The sequence below is a fragment of the Salmo trutta genome, chromosome 31 (assembly GCF_901001165.1).
Source record: "Salmo trutta chromosome 31, fSalTru1.1, whole genome shotgun sequence".
NCBI lineage: Eukaryota > Metazoa > Chordata > Actinopteri > Salmoniformes > Salmonidae > Salmo > Salmo trutta.
Window position 1 is genome coordinate 30,917,192 of NC_042987.1, and position 25,075 is coordinate 30,942,266.

Here is a 25,075-nt window from a genome sequence, read left to right on the forward strand (position 1 = left end):
AAGATTATAATAAATACCACTGATGTCATACGAGCAAGTCAAACAACCAAATTTGCACTTCACATTTCCATATCATAAAACTCATGTCATATAAAGTGTCAACGTTTATGATCAATGTGTTTCTATTGTGTAAAATTCAGAGGATCAGGCACCTGAATGTACGCATGACTCCTTTCTATGCGTACCAACATTCCAATCTGTTTCTCTGAATTGCCCTGTGAAAGCCTAACACTGTAAGATCATATTTTATAACTTAGCTATTCATGTTGGCAATAGAACACGCTTTCAAATGATGCCCACCTGACCCAGATCATGATTTATAATGGCCGTTTTTGGATTGTATAAACAACTCATTGTGTGATGTGGAGGTGCAGGGCTGTGCTCCAAGCAAAATAACTACAAGTGTGCTTGCTCTAGTTTCTCAACGGCACAACTAGGAGAGATCAAAAATTATTCTTCTTAGAGTCATAAAAGTGCATTGAATATGCTTTTCATATTTATTCTGTAAGAATTATATTTTGTGATGGGGCGGTCGTATCGCTTTGACAATATCACAATGTTATTTTTGTGCTAGTTGGCTGTACATGCACAAAAACTCAAAACATTCTTTTTTCCATGACTGATCAAAAACTTATTTTCTCATGGCTCTCTCTTGTCCCTCAGCAGCAGACATATATATGGTGAGTATTTATGTTTGGAACATCAAATCGCCATACATAGAGAATTGCAGTACATATCATATCAGCACCGAAGTATCATGGTAATACCGTGAGGGCCCTGGCAATTCCCAGTCCTTGTCCATATTGGCCAATTCCCAGGCCTTGTCTATATTGGCCAATTCCCAGGAGTGTAAAGGGTTAAAGCATCCTGAGTGGTGTTCCTCTACAGCCAAGACTACGACTCAGAGGCGGCTAGCGTTCATTTAGATAATGCATTTTTAATGAGCGCCTTTTAGAAAAGGAGCAAAGTTGGCAAAAACAGGAAGGGGAAAAAAAGGTAATAATTTATTGCCCCAATCCCCTGGAGCTTCCCGGGCCTAAAAAACTCTCTTCAAACAAAGTCCCTGTTTGCCACAGCCAAAACATCATTAATCAGAGGTGATGTGAAAAAGAACACTGAACTAGAAGATCATATAAGATTGGCTGATAAGGTAAAAATACTAGGGCTCTACATAACGCTAATAGGCAAACAACAACACACAAACTCACACAGGCTTGGCTGCACGCATGCACACAGACAGACACACACAGACACACACACACAGACACACACACACAGACAGTTCCTGCTCAGCTGAAGTCATGTATACGTAACTTCCTGAACACAGGGAAAGGTACACTCATACCTCAGACTGGGAAGTGGCACTGACGCACCTCTTGGGGGTAAAGACACACAAAAGTATACACAGCTGACAGTTACAGTATACACTGAACGGTACTGTACTGTACACACAGATGTCAGGCTGTGAAAGAGAGGTCTACTGTTGCTATGTAAGCTAAGGTAAGCACAGACACAAACACAGTAAAACAGTCAACACCACGACACAGGGAGGGAAGACACAGTCTGAAAGAGAGAGGTCTGTCTATGTAAGTTAACAGGAAGGAGGGTGACCAGACGGCCCTGGCTCACCCCCCTCTCTCTCTCCCCCTCCGTCCGTCTTCCTCCCATCAAATGAGAAGAGGAATGACGTCATGAGAGCTGGCAGAGTGTGTGTGGCACCAGAGTTCAGTTTGTGTGTGTGTGCGCGTGTGTGTGTGTGTGCGGGTGCACAGCACGTCCACTTATCCCCTCTCCCCCCAGATGGCTCCTCCACTCAGCTGGCCCAGAACCAGTTTGGGAGGGCATGTGGCTGGTAACCTACGCGTTACACTCGTTGTCAAGGGGTTGCTTCACCACTGACCTGCGTCGCCACGGTCATCATTACCACGGTTACCCCTCTGAAGGGACCTGGACACAGCGTTTGGCATGAAGAGCTGCAACATGACCATCTGCTGTTTACACATGCCCTCTCTTCCCCTATTTTTCTCATATCTCTGGTTCCCCCCAGACTTCTGCCGACTCATTTAGGAGAGGGCTCTTCTGTCATCATCCCTTCTTTTAGCTGGGTTAGACAGGTGTGGCAGTTAGGGGAGCAGACAATAGACCATAGTCTTCTGTCATCATCCCTTCTTTTAGCTGGGTTAGACAGGTGTGGCAGTTAGGGGAGCAGACCGTAGGTGTCAGGCACACACACTCACGGCTATTGAGGATATGTTTTGTTGTTACACTGACATGAGCATGGCTCTCCCTCAAAGGAGGTTAGGATGGGAAACATCTGAAAATGGGGTTGAGAGAGAGAGAGACCAAAGGCACAGACCAAAAGTGAACAAGATAGAACCAGATAAAGAGATGTTTGATGGCAGACTAGTTGGGTAGGTTGTGACTCAGTTTGCCACCTTACCTCCAACATCCCTTAAACTTTGTTAGATCATGTGTGTATGAAATAATCTCAGTGCCCTCTGCCTCATAGCCAGGCTTTCATGCATATCTATCCGACAAGCCCTGACTCGGTAGACAGGCTTTGATGTGACACACACATTTACATTGCCTTCAGAAAGTGTTCACACACCTTGACTTTTCCCCCCCAAAACTTTTTTTGGTATAGCCTACATTTTAAATGGATTTCTCACTGGCCTACACACAATACCCCATAATGTCAAAGTGGAATTATGTTTCTAGAATTTTTTACAAATTAATTTAAAAAAATGAAAAGCTGAAAGTCAAAGTATTCAACACATTTTTTTATGGCAAGCCTAATAAGTTCAGAAGTAAAGATTTGCTTAACGAGTCATATAATAAGATGCATGGACTCACTCTGTGTACAAGAATAATGATTTTTGAATGAACACATCCCTGTACCCCACACATACAATTATCTGTAAGGTCCCTCAGTCGAGCAGTGAATTTCAAACAGACTCAACCACAAAGACTTGGGAGGTTTTCCAATGCCTCACAAAGGGCACCTATTGGTAGATAAAAACATTAGTACAAAATAAACAGACATTGAACATCCCTTTAAGCATGGTGAAGTTACTAAATACACTTTGGAGGGTGTATCAATACACCCAGTCACTAGAAAGATACAGATGTCCTTCCTAACTCAGATGCCTAGGGGAAGGAAATCGCTTAGGGATTTCACCATGAGGAGAATGGTGACTTTAAAACAGTTAGAGTTCAATGGCTGTGATGGGAAAAAACTGAGAATGAATCAACAACATTGTAGTTACTCCACAATACTAACCTAATTGACAGAGTGAAAAGGAAGCCTGTACAGAATACAAATATTCCAAAACATACATCCTGTTCACAAAAAGGCACTAAAGTAATACTGTAAAAAATGTGGCAAAGCAATTCACTTCTTTGTCCTGAATACAAAGTGATACATGCATGTTTGGGGCAAATCCAATACAACACATGACTGAGTACCACTCCATATTTTCAAATCATAGTGGTGGCTGCATCATGTTATAGGTATGCTTGTAATCGTTAAGGACTGGGGAGTTTTTCAGGATGGAAAAGAAACAGAATGGAGCTAAGCACAAAATACTACAGGAAAACCTGGTTGCCTGCTTTCCACCAGAGACAGGGAGATGAATTCACCTTTCAGTAGGACAATAACCTAAAACACAAGGCCAAATCTATACTGGAATTGCTTACCAAGAAGACAGTGAATGTTCCAGAGTGGCTGAGTTACAGTTTTGACTGAAATCTACTTGAAAATCTATAGTAAGACCTGAAAATGGTTGTCTAGCAATAATCAACAGTCAATTTGACAGAGCGTTTGACAAGAATAATGGGTAAATGTTGCACAATCCAGGTGTGGGAAGCTCTTAGAGATTTACCCTAAAAAGACTCACAGCTGTAATCACTGACAAAGGTTCGCTGACAAATCGCTTCTACAAAGTATTGACTCAGGGGTGTGAATACTTATGTAAATTAGATATGTATTTCATTTTTAATACATTAGCAAAAATGTCTGAAAACATGTCTTCACTTTGTCATCATAGGTATTGTAGTAGATGGATAAAAACTAAACAAACAAATCACAACCATTTTGAATTCAGGCTGTAACACAACAAAATCTGAAATAAGTCCAAGGGTGAAGGCACTGTACACACACACACACTTCATCAGGCTGACATTCTTCTCACAGTCATTACCTAGGAACAGCCACACACACACAGACCTAGTGAAAACGCCTCACTCCCCATAATAATGTCTGGGACATGAACAAATGATCAAACAAAGTCTGTCAGCTTTACAGGAGGAAGAACCTAGACCCGTCTGTTAATGGGAATCCAAAGCAATGCGTTTAGACAGACAAACACAGGCTTGTAGCAACCCTGGTTCCAATTAGAGGTGTGTGTGTGTGTGTGTGTGTGTGTGTGTGTGTTGCTAGGGGTGAACTGCAGTGAAGACTGAAGACTATACAAACCATTCCAAACAACCTTTAGTGTCTACATAGTTAAGATTCATTCCTTGTGAGGATATGCCAGGGGTAGGTAGATTGTATGCAGTATGTCATTATTTAGTGTTATTATGTCAAAATATAGAGTGAATTCCACAGCATGATTGGTCTTTAAGAGAGAAGAAGTTATACTCGGCCTGAAAGCGCCCCTTACTCCCATTAGACCATATAAAGAGAAAGAACTGTGGGAAATCTCCCTCCCTCTTTATTTTCATCCATCATTCCCTCTCTCCTGTTAGGCTAAAGAAAGTCTTCGTTACTCCATCCCTCCTCTCCATCCTTCTCTCTGTAGCAGCAGTAAACCATCAGCGAAAGGGAAAAACAGCACTAACACCCTGTAAATTGGTACAAATTACATCACGCTGCCAACAAAATGGGCCAGTCGATTTGCAGTGCTGCAATCAATGAAAGCCTGACAGGCAGAGATGTCTGCTTTAGACACACACACACACACACACACACACACACACACAACTGTGATAGGCCTGCGTGTTTTGGAAGGTTAGCCTTTAAGGGGATTTTAATGGTCAGGAGCACTTTGTTAAAATTCGCACCAATGTATCTGTTTGAATTCAGTTTAGATAGTTTTAAAAATGGCCTGATATATTGCAGTCACAAACACACAGCAGGCATACATAAACATGGACATTGCGGATTTGGTGAATGCACCAATTTGTAAGTCGCTCTGGATAAGAGCGTCTGCTAAATGACTTAAATGTAAATGTGACATCAAAACCATACACACAGATAGTCATTGACACACACAATAGATTTTTCTTGCAATTCTTACATATAAACTTTATTGGGAGAAAAGATGTTTGACAGTTCTATTTTTTTATTTTTATGATGAATGTCTTTTTAGAAGCCGGCAGCACCAATGTGTCGGCGGCAGCACCAATGTGTCGGCGGCAGCACCAATGTGTCGGCGGCAGCACCAATGTGTCGGCGGCAGCACCAATGTGTCGGCGGCAGCACCAATGTGTCGGCGGCAGCACCAATGTGTCGGCGGCAGCACCAATGTGTCGGCAGAAGCACCAATGTGTCGGCAGAAGCACCAATGTGTCGGCAGAAGCACCGTTGAACTGACGACCGAAGTCAGCCTGCACAAGGAGTCGCTAGAGCGCATTGAGCCAAGTAAAGCCCACCCCGGCCAAACCCTCCGCTAACCTGGATGATGCTGGGCCAATTGTGCACCACCCTATGGGACTCCCGGTCACGGCCGGTTGTGACACTGCCTGGGATCAAACCCGGGTCTGTAGTGACACCTCAAGCACTGCGACACAGTGCCTTAGACCGCTGCGCCACTCGGGAGAGCATCGTATAATCTTAACTAATTTAATTATGTAACGCCTCAAAACCGTCATCACGTGCGCATTATACAGCTTTGTTAACAAACTTTAAGATAGCTCAAGCTAACTAAACCCTTTTCATCTGGGTTGTGACTTAACTAGCTAGGTACTGTACTTACCAGCATGGCAGAAAAGCACACTTTGTTGTGACTGGATGCCATAGCGTTCATTTAAAGTTACACTATTTTCCGAAGAATTAACATTTGATAGCAGTGGCTGCTTTTCATTTCAGGCTGCACTGAAAAGTACTTTGATGTAAGTGCAGTGCACAGTTAGAGCGAAGCTGCTTTATCAGCTGGTGAGGACATTCGATAGGTCTTCCCAGGAAGCGAAACCTGAAGACGGATGCTGTGCCATCAGACAGTGGATCTTGCAAGGGCTGACCATAACTTAAGTATCAGAGTTTGATGAGTCTGACTCGGTGGCTGGAACTGTGGCTGTTTTGACTTGTGAACGATATATTTTCTGTAAGACACCTGATACGTCACTACGTCAGCATCGGCAGTGCAGCATTTAGGGTGATACGACCTCCGCAGAAGTCAGGGCATTCACACATCTTGAGCTTCACAGAGCAGCACAGAGCTGTTGTGAAGAAAGTTGTCAAGGAAGTGAGTGTGTGTTTATACTGGACCTCCCACCCCCACCTACCATCAACCAATCACGTCAATGCGAAGCTATACGGAGCCTCCGCATGGTTACAAAATTTGGGCGGCGCACAGCGATGCGGTACAGAGCTCAATTTGGCCTCCGCATGCCTCTGGAGGATCCGCAATTGCATCACACAATCCATATGGAGCCTCCGACCACATTTTCAGATCAAGCATAAATTGGCTTTCAGCCCCCTACGTTGAGTCTGAGTACTGCCAGCACACAGCCGACACGCAGGAATGTTGACCATAAAAGGAGTTTGTTGGGTATTATCACACTTTCCATCTCCTGTTGTCTTTCCACTATCATCAAACTGTAATGATAGACATTTTAGAAAATTCAACATCTACTCTGTCTGCACAGCTTCCCAGGCAACCACACCAGCAGGAATGCTGTGATACAAAATCAGTTCACCCAAGGCAAAGAAGAGGGGATATGCTGTGAAGCCTGTGACAACCGACCCAACATACTGTAAGTCATATTGGTTGACCTGTCATATATTGCTTGTCTGTTTTTTGCTCTTGGGGCACGTTGAGATTCTATGAAAAGCGCAATATAAATGTGAAATTATTATTTTTATAGTTATTCATTTCAAATGAATTGAACATTTCAGGCACACCAAATTTCAAAATACAAACATTGAAAAGTTTCACAATAAAGTGCATGACCAAATATTGCATATTTGAAATTGAGTACTTCAAAAATACCAGAAAACACATTGTAGAATGAGTAGATCACTACATCAATAAATAGCATCATAGCATCAGTAAATAAAATGAAATTAAATTCACTCCCCATTTAACAAACATTTCACTTTTCAAAAACATTACAGGCTACGTAGGAAGGCTCCTGGATCTCCTCCGCAGCGAGGTCACCCTTGATTCAGCACCGTATGTGGGGAAGCTGTGCGAGCTGTCCATCACAGGACCCCTGTCTGCCCAGTGTGAGAGGCCTGACAAGGAGGAGGCCACAGCTGGATTTGTCTCCCGCTTTCATCTTGGGGAAGACTGAAGCCAAATGGGTGACTGAAGCCAAGTGGGTGACTAAAGCGAAGTGAGTGGGTGACTGAAGGCACGTGGGTGACTGAAGCCTGCTTGATTGAAGCGGGGTACCTGGGTCTCCCTCCTCTGCAGCTCCCCTCACCATTAATCTCTGTAGTTGGCTGCAATACCTAAAGTCTAAGAAATTCACTTTTACTTGATATCCCATTTTGTTACTTTGTATTGTTATTTTCAAGCATTCTGATGGGAGATGAGTGGCTCATAAAAAAAAAGCAATTATGTCATATGATGTCTCACCATTATTTCTCATGAGTGTTCATATTGAGAAATATTTTGGCTATGCTGGCCTAATGTAAATGATCAAATTAATGTCTGATAAATACATAATTCTAAACATATTGTCATTGATGATGCTAATGCAGAGGCACCAATACATTTTCTAGTACACTTATGTTATGCTGTTTTCATGCATATTCCCTTATGTCTAAGCTGACTCAGAGTTTATTCATTATGGTGAAGTGTATCAGTGAACTATATTCTGTAATTAGTTACAAAACAATAGAAATGTAATTGTGTATTGCTGCTGTTTGTCTCATATCCAACAGTCTTTGATCAGCTCTGTTGACCATGAGAGCATTTTGCAGAGAAAAAGGGTTGAGGCCTACTATTTAGGCTCGGAATGACATGCAGCCCGTTGTTTACCCGGTTATCAAACGTTGCGGCCCGTTGTTTACCCGGTTATCAAACGGTGCGGCCCGTTGTTTACCCGGTTATCAAACGGTGCGGCCCGTTGTTTACCCGGTTATCAAACGGTGCGGCCCGTTGTTTACCCGGTTATCAAACGGTGCGGCCCGTTGTTTACCCGGTTATCAAACGGTGCGGCCCGTTGTTTACCCGGTTATCAAACGGTGCGGCCCGTTGTTTACCTGGTTATCAAACGGTGCGGCCTGTTGTTTACCCGGTTATCAAACGGTGCGGCCCGTTGTTTACCCGGTTATCAAACGGTGCGGCCTGTTGTTTACCCGGTTATCAAACGGTGCGGCCCGTTGTTTACCCGGTTATCAATGATGCGACCCATTGTTTACCTGGTTATCAATGATGTGGCTCATTGTTTACCTTGTTACCTGGCAATGACCACAAGGGTGTTTCAAAGAGCTGTCAGTCAAGGTGAGCTCATAAATATAAGCTCCCTGCCCACTCAGCCTGTTTTGTCAGGCTTCCTGATAGTTAGAGATGATAGAAAAGGTACAAGTTATACAATTCTGAGAATTTTAATAGCGTAAAAATATGATGGGTGATTTTTTTAGTCATTCAAAGGCTATTTTTACTTGGGCAATGACTATGCAAAACCTCTAATATTTAATACATTAATGTGAAAACATTCCCAATATTGAGATGCACCTCCTCCTTTTGCCCTGAGAACAGACTATATTCGTTGGGGCAAGGTGTCAAAAGCGTTCCACAGGGATGCGGGTGGCCCATGTTGACTCCAATGCTTCCCAGAGCTGTGTCAAGTTGGCTGGATGTCCTTTGGGTGGTGGACCATTCTTGATACACACGGAAAACTGTTGAAAAACCCAGCAGGGTTGCAGTTGACACAAACCGGTGCGCCTGGCATCCTTCCAAGGGCACTTACGTTTTTTGTCTTGCCCATTCACTCTGAATGGCACACATACACAATCCATGGCTCAATTGTCTCAAGGCAAAACAATTATTCTTTAACCTGTCTTCTCCCTTCATATTTTTTACTTCACACGTATTTTTCTTAACTGCATTGTTGGTTAAGGACTTGTAAGTAAGCATTTCACTGTAAGGTCTACACCTGCTGTATTCGGCGTATGTGACAAATAACATTTGCTTTGATCTACACTGATTGAAGTGGATTTAACAAGTGACATCAATGAAAGAACATAGCTTTCACCTGGATTCACCTGGTCAGTCTATGTCAATGTTTTGTACACTCAGTGTATATCTCAGAATCTAGAACTACTCCATATGTTAGAGCATTGTATGAAGGCGGCCGCATGCTTTCCAGACTAAACAGTTTGGAAGAGTTTGTGCATACAGAACATTTGGAAAGTATACAGAGCCCTTCACTTTTTCCACACTTTGTTACGTTACAGCCTTATTCTAAAACTGATTCAACTGTTTTTCCCCCTCATCAATCTACACACAATACCCCATAACGACATAGCAAAAACAGGTTTTTAGACATTTTTGTAAATGTATTTACATAAGGATTCAGAGCCTTTAGTCAGTACTTTGTTGAAGCTCCTTTGCAGCGATTACAGCCTCAAATCTTCTTGGGTATGATGCTACAAGCTTGGCACACTTGGGGAGTTTCTCCCATTCTTCTCTGCAAATCCTCTCAAGCTCTGTCAGGTTGGATGGGGAGCGTCGCTGCACAGCTATTTTCAGGTCTCTCAAGAGATGTTTGGCTGGGCCACTAAAGGATATTCAGAGACTTGTCCCGAAGCATAGGGTCGTTGTCCTGTTGGAAGGTAAACCTTTGTCCCCAGTCTGAGGTCCTGAGCGCTCTGTTTTCATCAAGGCTCTCTCAGCATCCTAAATGAGATGCTCAAACTCATTAGAGCAAAATGTCAATTGGCTATATTAAACAGTTTAATTTGATCCTGAGTGTAGGTTATTTCCCTGACATCTGGAATCAAGGACTCATAACCCCAATCTTTAAGAACGGAGACAAATTTGACCCTAACAATTACAGAGGCATTTGTGTAAACAGTAACCTGGGGAAGGTTTTCTGTAGTATAATAAATGTAAGAGTTCTAAACTTCCTTAATAAGCACAATGTCTTGAGTAAAAGCCAAATTGGATTTATACCAAAACATCGCACAACTGATCATATTTACATCCTACACACCCTGATAGATAAACATGTCCACCAAAAATAATACCAAAATATACGCTTGCTTTATCGACTTCCAAAAAGCATTTGATTCTATTTGGCATACAGGACTGTTCTACAAAGTTATTGAAAGTGGTGTAGGGGGTAAAACATATGACAATTAAATCAATGGCAATATATGCAGCATTAAAATTGTCAAGAAAATAACAATTCTTCAAATCAGGGGCGGGGCCTTCGCCAGGGTTGCAATCTGAGCCAATCTGATGCTCTGTATTTTTGCTCGGTTCGTCTTTCCCTCCGGACTAGTCTCCCAGTCCCTGCAGCTAAAAAACATTCCCACAGCATGATGCTGCCACCACCATGCTTCACCATAGGGAAGGTATTCACCAGGTGATGAGCGGTGCCTGGTTTCCTCCAGACGTGACGCTTGGCATTCAGGCCAAAGAGTTCAATCTTGGTTTCATCAGACCAGAGAATTTTATTTCTCACGGTCAGAGTCCTTTAGATGACTTTTGGCAAACTCCAAGTGGCCATCATCTGCCTTTTACTGAGGAGTGGCTTCCGTCTGGCCACTCTACCATAAAGGCCTGATTGGTGGAGTGCTGCAGAGATGGTTATCCTTCTGAAGGTTCTACCATCTCCACAGAGGAATTCTGGAGCTCTGTCAGAGTGACCATCAGGTTCTCAGTCACCTCCCTGACCAAGGCCCTTCTCCCCCAGTTTGGCAGGGATTGTTGGTGGTAGCAAACTTCTTCCATTTAAGAATGATGGAGGCCACTGTGTTCTTGGGGACCTTCAATGCTGCAGTTGACAGTGTATATAGACAGGTGTGTGCCTTTCCAAATCCTGTCCAATCAATTTAATTTACCACAGGTTAACTCCAATCAAGTTGCAGAAACATCAAGGAAGATCAATGGAAACAGGATGCACCTGAGCTCAATTTCGAGTCTCATAGCAAAGGGTCTGAATACTTATGTAAGTAAGGTACATATTTTCTTGGGGGAAAAAAAATGTATAAAAACCTGTTTTCGCTTTGTCATTATGGGGTATTGTGTGTAGATTGATGAGGATATTATAAAAACATTTTTTAAACGATTTTAGAATAAGGCTGTAAAGCAACAAATTGTGGAAAAGGTGAAGGGGTCTGAATACTTTCCGAATGCACTGTACAGGTCTAAAAAGGGCATAAAACGGCCAATTTCATCATGATTTTCTCAACAATTGTTTGTGATACAAATGTAAAAGCATGTCAAACATCCTTCCTCCCAACAAAGTTTGTATGTGAGAATTGCCAGAACAATCGGAGATACCCTGAATATTTATGGCTGTCACGGCATGGAATCGCCAATTTCTGATACTCAATACAGAGAGGGAAAATTATTTGATCCTCTGCTGATTTTGTACCTTTGCCCACTGACAAAGAAGGTAGGTTTATTTGAACAGTGAGAGACAGAATAACAACAAAAATCCAGAAAAACGCATGTCAAAAATGTTATAAATTCATTTGCATTTTAATGAGGGAAATAAGTATTTGACCCCCTCTCAATCAGCTCCCAGGTGTCTTTTATACAGGTAACGAGCTGAGATTAGGAGCACACTCTTAAAGGGAGTGCTCCTAACCGCAGCTTGTTACCTGTATAAAAGACACCTGTCCACAGAAGCAATCAATCAGATTCCAAACTCTCCACCATGGCCAAGACCAAAGAGCTCTCCAAGGATGTCAGGGAGAAGATTGTAGACCTACACAAGGCTGGAATGGGCTACAAGACCATCGCCAAGCAGCTTGGTGAGAAGGTGACAACAGTTGGTGCGATTATTCGCAAATGGAAGAAACACAAAAGAACTGTCAATCTCCCTCGGTCTGGGGCTCCATGCAAGATCTCACCTTGTGGAGTTGTAATGATCATGAGAACGGTGAGGAATCAGCCCAGAACTACACGGGAGGACCTTGTCAATGATCTCAAGGCAGCTGGGACCATAGTTACCAAGAAAACAATTGGTAACACACTACGCCGTGAAGGACTGAAATCCTGCAGCGCCCGCAAGGTCCCCCTGCTCAAGAAAGCACATATACATGCCCGTCTGAAGTTTGCCAATGAACATCTGAATGATTCAGAGGACAACTGAGTGAAAGTGTTGTGGTCAGATGAGACCAAAATGGAGCTCTTTGGCATCAACTCAACTCACCGTGTTTGGAGGAGGAGGAATGCTGCCTATGACCCCAAGAACACCATCCCCACCGTCAAACATGGAGGTGGAAACATGCTTTGGGGGTGTTTTTCTGCTAAGGGGACAGGACAACTTCACCGCATCAAAAGGGACGATGGACGGGGCCGTGTACCGTCAAATCTTGGGTGAGAACCTCCTTCCCTCAGCAAGTGCATTGAAAATGGCCTAGCCAGTCTCCAGACCTTAATCCCATAGAAAATCTGTGGAGGGAGCTGAAGGTTCGAGTTGCCAAATATCAGCCTCAAAACCTTAATGACTTGGAGAAGATCTGCAAAGAGTAGTGGGACAAAATCCCTCCTGAGATGTGTGCAAACCTGGTGGCCAACTACAAGAAACGTCTGACCTCTGTGATTGCCAACAAGGGTTTTGCCACAAAGTACTAAGTCATGTTTTGTAGATGGGTCAAATACTTATTTCCCTCATTAAAATGCTAATCATTTTATAAAATTTTTGACATGCGTTTTTCTGGATTTTTGTTGTTATTCTGTCTCTCACTGTTCAAATAAACCAACCATTAAAATTATAGACTGATAATTTCTTTGTCAATGGGCAAACGTACAAAATCAGCAGGGGATCAAATACTTTTTTCCCCTCACTGTATAATGCTTTAATAGTCTATAGCACTAAGGGGAATGTTGAACACTCACACATGCCTATGTTAGAGACGTCACATTGCTTGCTTTGCCCATACCACTTCCCACCAATTCAGCCAATACCTGGCTGGAACTGGGGACCTCTGCTTTTGCTAACACATGTGACCACCCTCCTTGACAACGTTCCAACCATTTGAGCCACCTGGAAGGTACCAATTGGATGGCTCCATCTGCGACATTTCAAGCTAGCTGTGGAGTGAGCTTACAGTACGTTCTCAACTCTGTTACACACATACACAGGCCTACCAAACCAAAACGCAGATGGGACACTTGACTCCATAAAAAGCTCTCTTCTCGCAAGCATAATGTTAGCCAGCGGTCAGGGGCTTCTCAGATAAAAAAACCACACAGATAAACAATAGAGACTTTAACAACCTCTCTACTGCTCTCTAATCACCTTCTCACCCTAAAAGAGAAGGGGAGAGAGAGTGAGAGACAGAAGAGGAGGAGAGAGGGAGGGATAACAAGCCAAGCGAGAGGTCAGCAGCTGACAGAATAAAAGGGATGAAGTCAGAATGAAGCCCTGCTGTCTAACCCATGGGAGAACGACTGCGCATGTCTCCATGAGACGCCATCTTAACGGGCTTCATTTGGCTTCAATGCGCTATTGAGTTGTCATATAGGAATTAATGGGGTCACGTGATTGATGGCTTTGTCCATTCATATATACAGTCATTGGTCTAACCATCCCAGCAGCACAGCTCAGAGTTCACCCCCCGCCCCTCCAATCTAAACATGGTAGGACAACAGCAAAATGGGGGGGCGGATAAATTAGTCCCCCAAAAAATCTGGTTTAAAAATAGATATCAGGATTCACTATACTTTTAATGTAAGTAATGGGGGGAAATCCCAGGATGGATAATGGGAGAATTCCCGACACACATTGAGCGGAAGAGAGTCGTATCCTGTCCAGCTGTGGCCTCTGGGGCATTAAAGACGACAGGAAAAGACAGGAGAGAGATGAAAGGAAACACAGTGTCTGGGAGAAAGCTGGCCAGCCGTGAGAGGATGCCAAAACACACACACGGTCACACACAGGTCTTAATTCTAGAGTATATAGATAGAGTAACAAAGAGTAAACAGTGTCATGCGGTATCATCCTCTCTCAGGGATACATACATAAAGTCACTTTCACACAACCCAGCAAATTCCTCTTTACCGTGCTCTCCCTCTTACACACGCGCACTCTTAAACAAGCCACTTACAGAGTTAACAGTAGCGAAGCTCCCCTCTGTCTCTTGTTGCTGTTCCTCCTCAAAGCCGATATAAAACAAACCAAAAGAGAAAAGCGGTGACAAAAGCTCTCCCTCTCTCCTTTGTGGAAAGAACTGAAGGAGAAAAAGAAGAGAGGAGAACAGAAGCAGGTTGAGTCCTGCTGAGGGAAAGCCTGTCCCCAGAGAGGTAACCCCCTCTCTTCCCTCCCTGGCAGAGGCTAAGCCCTTCGATATCGCTACTGCTCCTGCCCTCGGCGACTCTTCCTCGCTGCTGTGGCGTCCTTCGCTACGGTGTCCGTCACTATCGAGCACTCCTCTTCTTCGGAGTTAGTTTCAGTTCAGCACACACACAGAGAGAGAGAGAGAGAGACAGAGAAAAGAGGATGATAAAAGGGAGGGCTGGCTGCCTCATGCTGAAAGCAGATCCCCTCTGATCTCATCAAGCAGGGTTACCGACGGCAACCAGACAGACGGGCAGCTGAGGGGACACGCCCATTTCATTTCCCCCACCCCCATCTGAGCCCAACCAACCCCCTCTGCCAAACAGATAGACACATGGCACACACATACAAATGATATGTACAAACTGATAGAATACCACACATCCACAAACATATAGCCTAAGCCTATATTAATACATAGTGCACAATATTAAAAAAACAACACTAATATGGCATATACAATCAATACAAACACACATTTGACGCACACAGAATCTAAAACACACATTTGCACATACAGTGAAATACCAACATTACATTTACATTTAAGTCATTTAGCAGACGCTCTTATCCAGAGCGACTTACACACATACAGCTGTCTACAGTATAAAAGACACATTTAGCTTTCATTATTTTAGTTTTACAGCTTTTTCCTGTCATATCAGACAGATCCAATGAGAAGGAGGTGATAGTACACAATTGCCCCCTTTCATTCTACCCGTCCCACCTCGGCCTACTACAATGTAGCGAGCTAAATGGGAAATGCGTAGCACTGTAGAAACACACCCTCGCCACAAACATCTGAGCCAGACCTACTTCTAACCCAATTTATCTTTCCCCCACATATATACTATGGCTGGGAATTGCCAGGGACCTCACGATACCATATTATCACAATACTTAGGTGCCGTTACGCAGTGGCGGATTTAGGCATAGGCGTCATGGGCAGCCGCCCAGGGCGGCACGGGGAACTGCACAAAAAAAATATACAGATATTCCGAATGGTGACATTTGCGCAAATCGGTTTTCTATCGCTCATTTGCACGTCATGTCAATGATATCATGTCACCGTGTGGGACTGTGGGTCAACTAACCTTGTCGGAGTGGGCGCCCTGATTCTAGTTTGTGAGCTAGGCAGGCTACTGCCTGGGAAGGTCTCCCACACAGAAGTACGAGATGGGGCGGGGCTAGGTTGACCTAAGGTCTCCCCACTGGAAGCCTGAGGTACAGGGAGCGGCAGAATCTATCAAATAGCGCACCTCTACCCTTGTACAGTACTAATGCAATTAGTTGTGCAATTTAGTTTGTGTATTTCCCGTTTAAGTGCAATAGTGTAATAATCAGGTTCTCTTCTTTATAAATGTGTTATTGTATTTGTGTGATATAGGATTTGTGCAATTTAGTTGTGTGTGTTTTTTGTTAGCAATAGGGTAATAGTGTAATAATTTGAATCTTTTTTTTATTTGTATTTATATACTACTCCATTTGTCTTTGTTATGTCTTTTTGATATTTATGAGTGGGGGGTGGGCTGAAGGGGGGGAGTCATACAAGCTAGAACCTCCACTGGATACGATATGTACTACGATTCTCATGATACTATATGTATGGTGATTCGATGGATATTTTACTGCGATTTGATATTCCAAACATGTCGCTCACTTTATGTCTGCTGCAGAGACAAGAGAGGGGATGAGAAAATTAGTTTTGATCATTCACGGAAATAAAAGTTCTGAAAACATGTTGGCTCATTATTTAAAAAAGGAGAACAAGCTATAGGATGAAAAATACCACCTTAGCATGATATACATAACCAATACTTATGTGTGTTTCAGGTTTCTGTTTTCATCTCCTCCCTCCTGAGCCCTGGCATAAATTGCCTCCTCGTTTTCCGCTCCAGAGCTTTTTAACACTTGGGAAGCCACATGAGGTCCAGGGACTTGGGGTGTGTGTGTGTGGTTATCTGCAGAACAAAGGGCCCCTCCCTCTCTCCCCATAGAGAGAATAGGGGCCAAGGGCCCCCCATCTGAGCAGCTTCTGACAATAGAGGGGCCAGAGGGCAAAAGTGTGTGTGTTTATGTGTGTGAACCACCTCCTGCCAACAAATGAGTCGTAGACAAAGCCTCCCAACTGTCCACACAAGGCCCAAGGGAGTGAGAAAGTGAGGAGGGGAAGGGGGATGGATGATTGAGACAAAGAACTAAAACCTTGGTACTTCAGCCCTAAGGGTTAGGGTAGAGGAGGATGGAGAGAAAGTGGGGGAAGAGGGGGCGGTGGAGAAAAGAGCTATGCTCATTTGGCAGTCGTCAAAGTGACCGTGGACGGATGGCAAACAAACAAAAAAAGGAAAGGATCAGTTTGCAGAAGGGGATGGTGAAGGGATGGTGAAAGGGATGGGGAGGAGAGGGAGAGAGAGGGAGGAGAGAGGGGGAGGAGTAGCAGATATCCACTGCTTTTGTGCTGAACAGTCAGACCTCATTCCACACGTGTGGACATACATAATAGCAAAATTGACATGGGGGGTGGGGACAACTTTGGACACGAAACACAGTCCAACTCCGCCTCTTTCTCAATTTTCAAACAGAAATAGGGTGCGTCTTTGGTGGTTCATCGATGTGCCATTCGAATTAGCTAGTTTGTTAGGTAAGCGAGCCAGCCACTTGCTAAGCGAGCCACTTGCTAAGCGAGCCACTTGCTAAGCGAGCCACTTGCTAACTCCTCCAGTATGTGTTCATGCCATTTCACCGGATTTGTTTTTGGATGGAAGGTGTAGAGATTGTTAAAAAATTACACATATGTAGCCAAATATCTTCATCCATTTGTTTTTAAGAATTAAATGACGATGTATTGATCAGTTACAATGTTTAAAAAGGTGGATTTCTGGTAAGGATAAAATATTTATGCTCATTCTCACAGTTGTGACACACAAATCGGTGTTGTAAAGTTTTCCACTTCACATACAATTGAAAAACTGATTAAGTTATCAAACTCGAGTGCTTGAACCTCAATCTCCATGGCACCCACGCAGACCTGCATCCTTCATTCTGGCTTAGAAGTTACAACCTCCTACACACACTACCTGGGGGGGGGTCTTTATTTCCTACCTCTATTCTCTCAGCAAACTTTTCTTTTCACATTTAGCAGCTCACATTCTCTCGAAAGTGAGTCAATTATTTTTCACTGAGATTAAATCCTTTTAAACATTGCTGGGTAAAGAGGACAGCAGGTGACTTTTTTTCTGACTATCTTAAACGGACAGATTTATATTGGGATATTGTTATTATGCTAATTAGATTTCAGCGAGTGTGTGGACACACTAGAGGGTTAAAGCCGGTACTTTTGCATACGGTTTAACCGGAAGTGCACACAAGACGCTATTTACCTCTATAATTTTTTTTTTTTAAATCTTATTTTACTTACGCAAAAACAAAGAACTAATGTGGTATATTGGTTCATAAAAAATAAATGTGTGATCCGAGTCTTTTAAGCAAAATATTACTGATGAGACCAACATTTTCACCTTCCCCTTTAAGGGTGGTAGATTACTGTAGTAGCATGACTAGTTATGTTTGTGCCTGTGAGATTGAGTCTGACTAGTCGTCTTCTCTTCCCTAGCAGTAGAAACTCAAAACATAGAAAAACAACCTTGTGAACAAAACAATGTAAATAGCCAAGAAACACAAGGACAAAGTCTCAATTCAGTAGACCTTCGATTCAAGTACAGTACCAGTCAAAACTTTGGACACACCTAATCATTCAAGGGTTTTACATTTATTTTTACTATTTTCTACATTGTAGAATAATAGTGAAGACATCAAAACTATGAAATGACACATTTGTCCATTTGTCTTGACAGCTTTGCACACTCTTGGCATTGTCTCAACCAGCTTCATGAGACAGTCACCAGGAATGCTTAATTTGTGAAATTTCTTTCCTTAATGCGTTTGAGCCAATCAGTTGTGTTGTGACAAGGTAGGGTTGGTATACAGAAGATAGTATTTTATCAAATAGGGCTAAGTCCATATTATGGCAAGAACAGCTCAAATAAGCAAATAGAAATGACAGTCCATCATAACTTTAAGACATGAAGGTCAGCCAATGCCGAAAATTTCAAGAACTTTGAAAGTTTCTTCAAGTGCAGTCACAAAAACCATCAAGCAATATGATGAAACATGCTCTCATGAGGACTGACACAAAAAAGGAAGACCCAGAGTTACCTCTGCTGTAGAGGATAAGTTCATTAAAGTTACCAGCCTCAGAAATTGCAGCCCAAATAAATGCTTCAGAGTTCAAGTAACAGACACATCTCAACATCAACTGTTCAGAGGAGACTGCATGAATCAGGCCTTCATGGTCGAATTACTGCAAAGAAACTATTACTAAAGGACACCAATAAGAAGAGACTTGCTTGGGCCAAGAAACACGAGCAACGGACATTAGACCGGTGGAAATCTGTCCTTTGGTCTGATGAATCCAAATTTTAGATTTTTGGTTCCAACCGCCATGTCCTTGTGAGAAGCAGAGTAGGTGAACGGATGATCTCCGCATGTGTGGTTCCCACCGTGAAGCATGGAAGAGGTGGCGTGATCGTGTGGGGGTGCTTTGCTCGTGACACCATCTGATTTATTTAGAATTCATGGCACACTTAACCAGCATGGCTTCCAAAGCATGTTGCAGCGATATGCCATCCCATCTGGTTTGCGCTTAGTGGGACTACCATTTGTTTTTCAACAGAACAATGATCCAACACACCTCCTGGCTGGGTATGGGCTTTTTGACCAAAAAGGAGAGTGATGGAGCGCTGCATCAGATGACCTATCCGCCCCAATCACCCGACCTCAACCCAACTGAAATGGTTTGGGATGAGTTGGACTGCAGAGTGAAAGAAAAGCAGCCAACAAGTGGGGTGGCAGGGTAGCCTAGTGGTTAGAGCATTGGGCTAGTAACCGAAAGGTTGCAAGTTCAAATCCCTGAGCTGACAAGGTACAAATCTGTCATTAGGCCCCTGAACAAGGCAGTTAACCCACTGTTCCTAGGCCATCATTGAAAATAAGAATTTGTTCTTAAATGACTTGCCTAGTTAAATAAAGGTAAAATAAGAAGTACTCAGCATATGTGGGAACTCTTTCAAGACTGTTGGAAAATCATTCCAGGTGATGCTGGTTGAGAGAATGCCAAGAGTGTGCAATATTGTCATAAAAGCAAAGGGTGGCTACTTTGAAGAATTTCAAATATATTTAGATTTGATCAACACTTTTTAGGTTACTATTTTCTATATTGTAGAATAATAGTGAAGTCATCAAAACTATGAAATAACACATATGGGATTCCATATGTGTCAAAACTATGAAATAACACATATGGGATTCCATATGTGTTATTTCATAGTTTTGATGTCTTCACTATTATTCTACAATGTAGAAAATAGTGAAAATAAAGAAAAACCCTTAAATGAGTAGGTATGTCCTAACTTTTGACTGGTACTGTATAGTGGCTTCGGAAAGTATTCAGACCCCTTGACTTTTTCCACATTTTGTTCCATCCTTATTCTAAAAATCGATAAAATAGTTTCCCCCCCCTCATTCTACACACAATACCCCATAATGACAAAGCAAATACAGGTTTTTAGAACATTTTCTTAATAAAAAAGGGAAATATCACATTTATATAAGTATTCAGACAATTTACTCAGTACTTTGTTGAAGCACCTTTGGCACAGACTACAGCCTTGAGTCTTCTTGTGTGTGACGCTACAAGCTTGGCACACCTGTATTTGGGGAGTTTCTCCCATTCTTCTCTGCAGATCCTCTCAAGCTCTGTCAGGTTAGATAGTGAGAGTTGCTGTACAGATATTTTCAGGTCTCTCCAGAGATGTTCGATCGGTTTCAAGTCCAGGCTCTGGTTGGGCCACTCAAGGACATTCTGAGACTTGTCCCAAAGCCACTCCTGCGTTGTCTTGGCTGTGTGCTTAGGGTTGTTGTCCTGTTGGAAGGTGAACCTTTGCCCCAGTCTGAGGTTCTGATCGCTCTGGAGCAGGTTTCATCAATGATCTCTCTGTACTTGGCTCCGTTCATCTTTCCCTCGATCCTGACTAGTCTCCCAGTCTCTGCCCCTGAAACATGCTGCCACCACCATGCTTCACCGTAGGGATGGTGTCAGGTTTCATCCAGATGTGATGCTTGGCATTCAGGCCAAAGAGCTCAAATCTTGGTTTCATCAGACCAGAGAATCTTGTTTCTCATGGTCTGAGAGTCTTTAGGTGCCTTTCGGCAAACTCCAAGCGGGCTGTCATGTGCCTTTTACTGAAGAGTGGCTTCCGTCTGGCCACTAACATAAAAGGCCTGATTGGTGGAGTGCTGCAAAGATGGTTGTCCTTCTGGAAAGTTCTCCCATTTCCACAAAGGAACTCCGGAGCTCTGTCAGACTGACCATCGGGTTCTTGGTCACATCCCTGACCAAGGCCCTTCTCCTCCTCCCCCCACCCCCCACCCCACCCGATTGCTCAGTTTGGCTGGGCGGCCAGCTCTAGGAAGAGTCTTGAGGAAGAGTCCAAACTTCTTCCATTTAAGAATGATGGAGGCCACTGTGTTCTTGGGGACCTTAAATGCTGCAGACATATTTTGGTACCATTCCCCAGATCTGTGCCGCGACACAATCCTGTCACTGAGCTCTACGGATAATTACTTCGACCTCATGGCTTGGTTTTAGCTGTGACATGCACTGTCAACTCTGGGACCTTTTATTGACAGTTGTGTGCCTTTCCAAATCATGTCCAATCAATTGAATTTACCACAGGTGGACTCCAATTAAGTTGTAGAAACATCAAGGATGATCAATGGAAACAGGATGCACCTGAGCTCAATTTCGAGTATCATAGCAAAGGGTCTGAATACTTAAGTAAATAAGGTATCTGTTATTTGTGTTTAATACATTTGGTAAAATTTCTAAAAACCTGTTTTCCCTGTGTCATTATGGGGTATAGTGATGTCATTATGGGGTATTGTGTGTAGATTGATGAGGATTATTTTTTTTAATACATTTTTGAATAAGTCTAACGTAACATTTGTAAAAAGACAAGGGGTCTGAATACTTTCCGAAGGCACTGTGTATATATAGTGCATTTGGAAATTATTTAGACCCCTTGACATTGAGATTTTGTTACGTAGATTATTCTAAAATTGATTAAATCGTTTCCCCCCCTTCAATCTACACACACAAAAACACCCCATAAAGACGAAGCAAAAAACGTTTTTTTTTCAGAAATATTTGCAAAATGAAATATAATGATTATATACTACATGTGTGATATCAGTTTTCTTCAGGTGAATATGATTGGTCGTTGATTGACCGACTGAAAGGGAACTCTTTGTTCCAGTTTCAATTGTTGAATGTCTACCGGGCAAGAGTTGTTCCTTGCAATTCCTTGATAAATTCAATCAATTAATTAAGTGTAATTTACAAAGTGCTTTTTTACAGATGTGTTTGTGGCACATCATTGTTTACAACCTTTCGAAACAGCTTGCGTGTTTCGACAAATGCATCTGTAAAAGACCTTAAGCAAATACGATTTGATTGAGTCAATGAGGAAAATCTTCTTTGGTTTAGAAATCTGTTTTAACAAACACTGGTTCCGAGAAGGCAACACACATACAGACGATACCAAGCCACTACTACAGCAGCCACTGCTAACAGACTACATAGACAAGCACAATAGGGAGTGAAAATATTATTGGGTACCAAAGGGGCGGCAGGTAGCATAGTGGTTAGAGTGCTAGGCCAGTAACCAAAAGGTTGCTGGATCGAATCCCTGAGTTGACAAGGTAAAAATCTGTCGTTCTGCCCACTGTTCCCCGGGCGTCCAAGACGTGGATGTCGATTATGGCAGCCTCCCGAACCTCTCTGATTCAGAGTTGTTGGGTTAAATGTTGAAGACACATTCCAGTTGAATGCATTCAGTTGTATTCCCCTTTCCCTAATATGTTGAGTCATCAAAGTAACCCCATCTATTCTACAGTATACATATCTATCTGTAAAGTGACTGTATCTGTGTGGATGTTTGCTGCCAGGGGAGAACAGGGCAGGTAACGCAAGTCCAAGGCCCGGGATGGTGGCGAGAGAGAGAGAGAGAGAGATGAAGGGAGTGAGAGAGGAAGAATGACAGGGGACAGCATTGCTGCCTAGCCTCTCTGAAATATTCAGGGCCGAGTCACTGGAAAGGGGCACGGTGCTATCAGGTTTCACCCTACATTCACCAGGTTTAGGAGGCTAACAGTGAGCAGGCACTGTGTGTGTGTTATCCACTCAAGTGTGTATATGCCCACTAAGCACTGTCCCAGTTACATTATTTACCTGGCTTATCGGGGTCAACGCTAATAATCAATGGGCAGCTGACAACACCATGCCAGTGGAGAGCTCGTGTCATACATGCTGCTATTGACCTAGTTTCACTGTGTGTGCATTTCAATATAAGCCAACATATTGAAAGAGAAGACTTAGCAGTAACCCAAACCCTTAGGGTTCTATGAAATAATCTAAAGGGCTTTTTACACAACTGATCAGGACCGAGGCGAGCCATACTGTACTGAGCTCGATATGTCCGATTTTAAAATAGCTTTTTGGTGAAAGCACATTTTGCAATATTCTAAGTAGATAGCCCGGCATCACAGGGCTAGCTATTTAGACACCCAGCAAGTTTAGCCTTCACCAAACTCCGATTTACTATTAGAAAAGTTTGATTACCTTTGGTGTTCTTCGTCAGAATGCACTCCCAGGACTTCTACTTCAATAACAAATGTTGGTTTGGTCCCAAATAATCCATAGTTATGTTCAAACAGCGGCGTTTTGTTCGTGCGTTCAAGACACTATCCGAATGGTAAATAAGGGTTACGAGCATGGCGCATTTCGTGACAAAAGATTTCTAAATATTTCATTACCGTACTTCGAAGCATGTCAACCGCTGTTTAAAATAAATTTTTATGCCATTTTCTCGTAAAAAAGCGATAATATTCCGACCGGGAATCTGCGTTTAGGTAAAAAGAAGAAAGACAATAAAGCTCGGGGTCGACTCGGGCACGCGCCTAAGCCCATTGTCCTCTGATCGGCCACTTGCCAAACGCGATAATGTGTTTCAGCCTGGGGCTGCCTCGATATCGTTCAGCTTTTTCCCGGGCTCTGAGAGCCTATGGGAGCCGTAGGAAGTGTCACGTTACAGCAAAGATCCTCAGTCTTCAATAAACAGAGGCAAGAAGAACAACAACTTGTCAGACAGGCCACTTCCTGCATGGAATCTTCTCAGGTTTTTGCCTGCCATATGAGTTCTGTTATACTCACAGACACCATTCAAACAGTTTTAGAAACTTTAGGGTGTTTTCTATCCAAAGCCAATAATTATATGCATATTCTAGTTACTGGGCAGGAGTAGTAACCAGATTAAATCGGGTACGTTTTTTATCCGGCCGTGTAAATACTGCCCCCTATCCCCAACAGGTTAACCCTCGCAAGGCTGCCGGCCCAGACAGCATCCCTAGCCGCGTCCTCAGAGCATGAGCAGACCAGCTGGCTGGTGTGTTTACAGACATAATCAATCCCTATCCTAGTCTGCTGTTCCCACATGCTTCAAGAGGGCTACCATTGTTTCTGTTCCCAAGAAAGCACAGGTAACTGAGTTAAACGACTATCGCCCCGTAGCACTCACTTCCGTCATCATGAAGTGCTTTGAGAGACTAGTCAAGGATCATATCACCTCCACCCTACCTGACACCTTAGACCCACTCCAATTTGCTTACCGCCCCAATATGTCCACAGACGACGCAAATCACCATCACACTGCCCTAACCCATCTGGACAGGAGGAATATCTATGTAAGAATGCTGTTCATCGATTACAGCTCAGCATTTAACACCATAATACCCTCCAAACTTGTCATTAAGGTCGAGACCCTAGGTCTCGACCCCGCCCTGTGCAACTGGGTCCTGAACTTCATGACGGGCCGCCCCCAGGTGGTGAGGGTAGGAAACAACATCTCCACCTCGCTGATCCTCAACACTGGGGCCCCACAAGGGTGCGTTTTCAGCCCTCTCCTATACTCCCTGTTCACCCATGACTGCATGGCCATGCATGCCGCCAACTCAATCATCAAGTTTGCAGATGGCACTACAGTGGTAGGCTTGATTACTAACAACAAAGCTGGGACCAAGAGACTGTTAAAATAGCCATCACTAACATTGAGTGGCTGCTGCCAACATACTGACTCAAATCTCTAGCCACTTTAATAACACAAAATTGGATGTAATAAATGTATCACTAGTCACTTTAAACGATGTCACTTTATATAATGTTTACATACCCTACATTACTCATCTAATATGTATATATTGTACTCTATACCAT

At 43.1% G+C, this 25,075-nt stretch overlaps 1 protein-coding gene across 2 annotated transcripts in view; it reads right to left on the bottom strand.

The window, feature by feature from the left end:
- Positions 1–25,075, bottom strand: part of LOC115169936 (SPRY domain-containing SOCS box protein 4) — a 138,515-nt gene that overhangs the window by 77,052 nt on the left and 36,388 nt on the right. The window contains exon 1 of one of the 2 annotated variants that reach the window (XM_029726083.1): positions 14,459–14,897. The exons of the other annotated variant lie outside the window; for it this stretch is intronic. The gene's annotated coding sequence lies outside the window, so the exon portion shown is untranslated. Of the gene's footprint in view, positions 1–14,458; positions 14,898–25,075 lie in introns of those variants that run through there. 2 annotated transcript variants of the gene reach the window in all.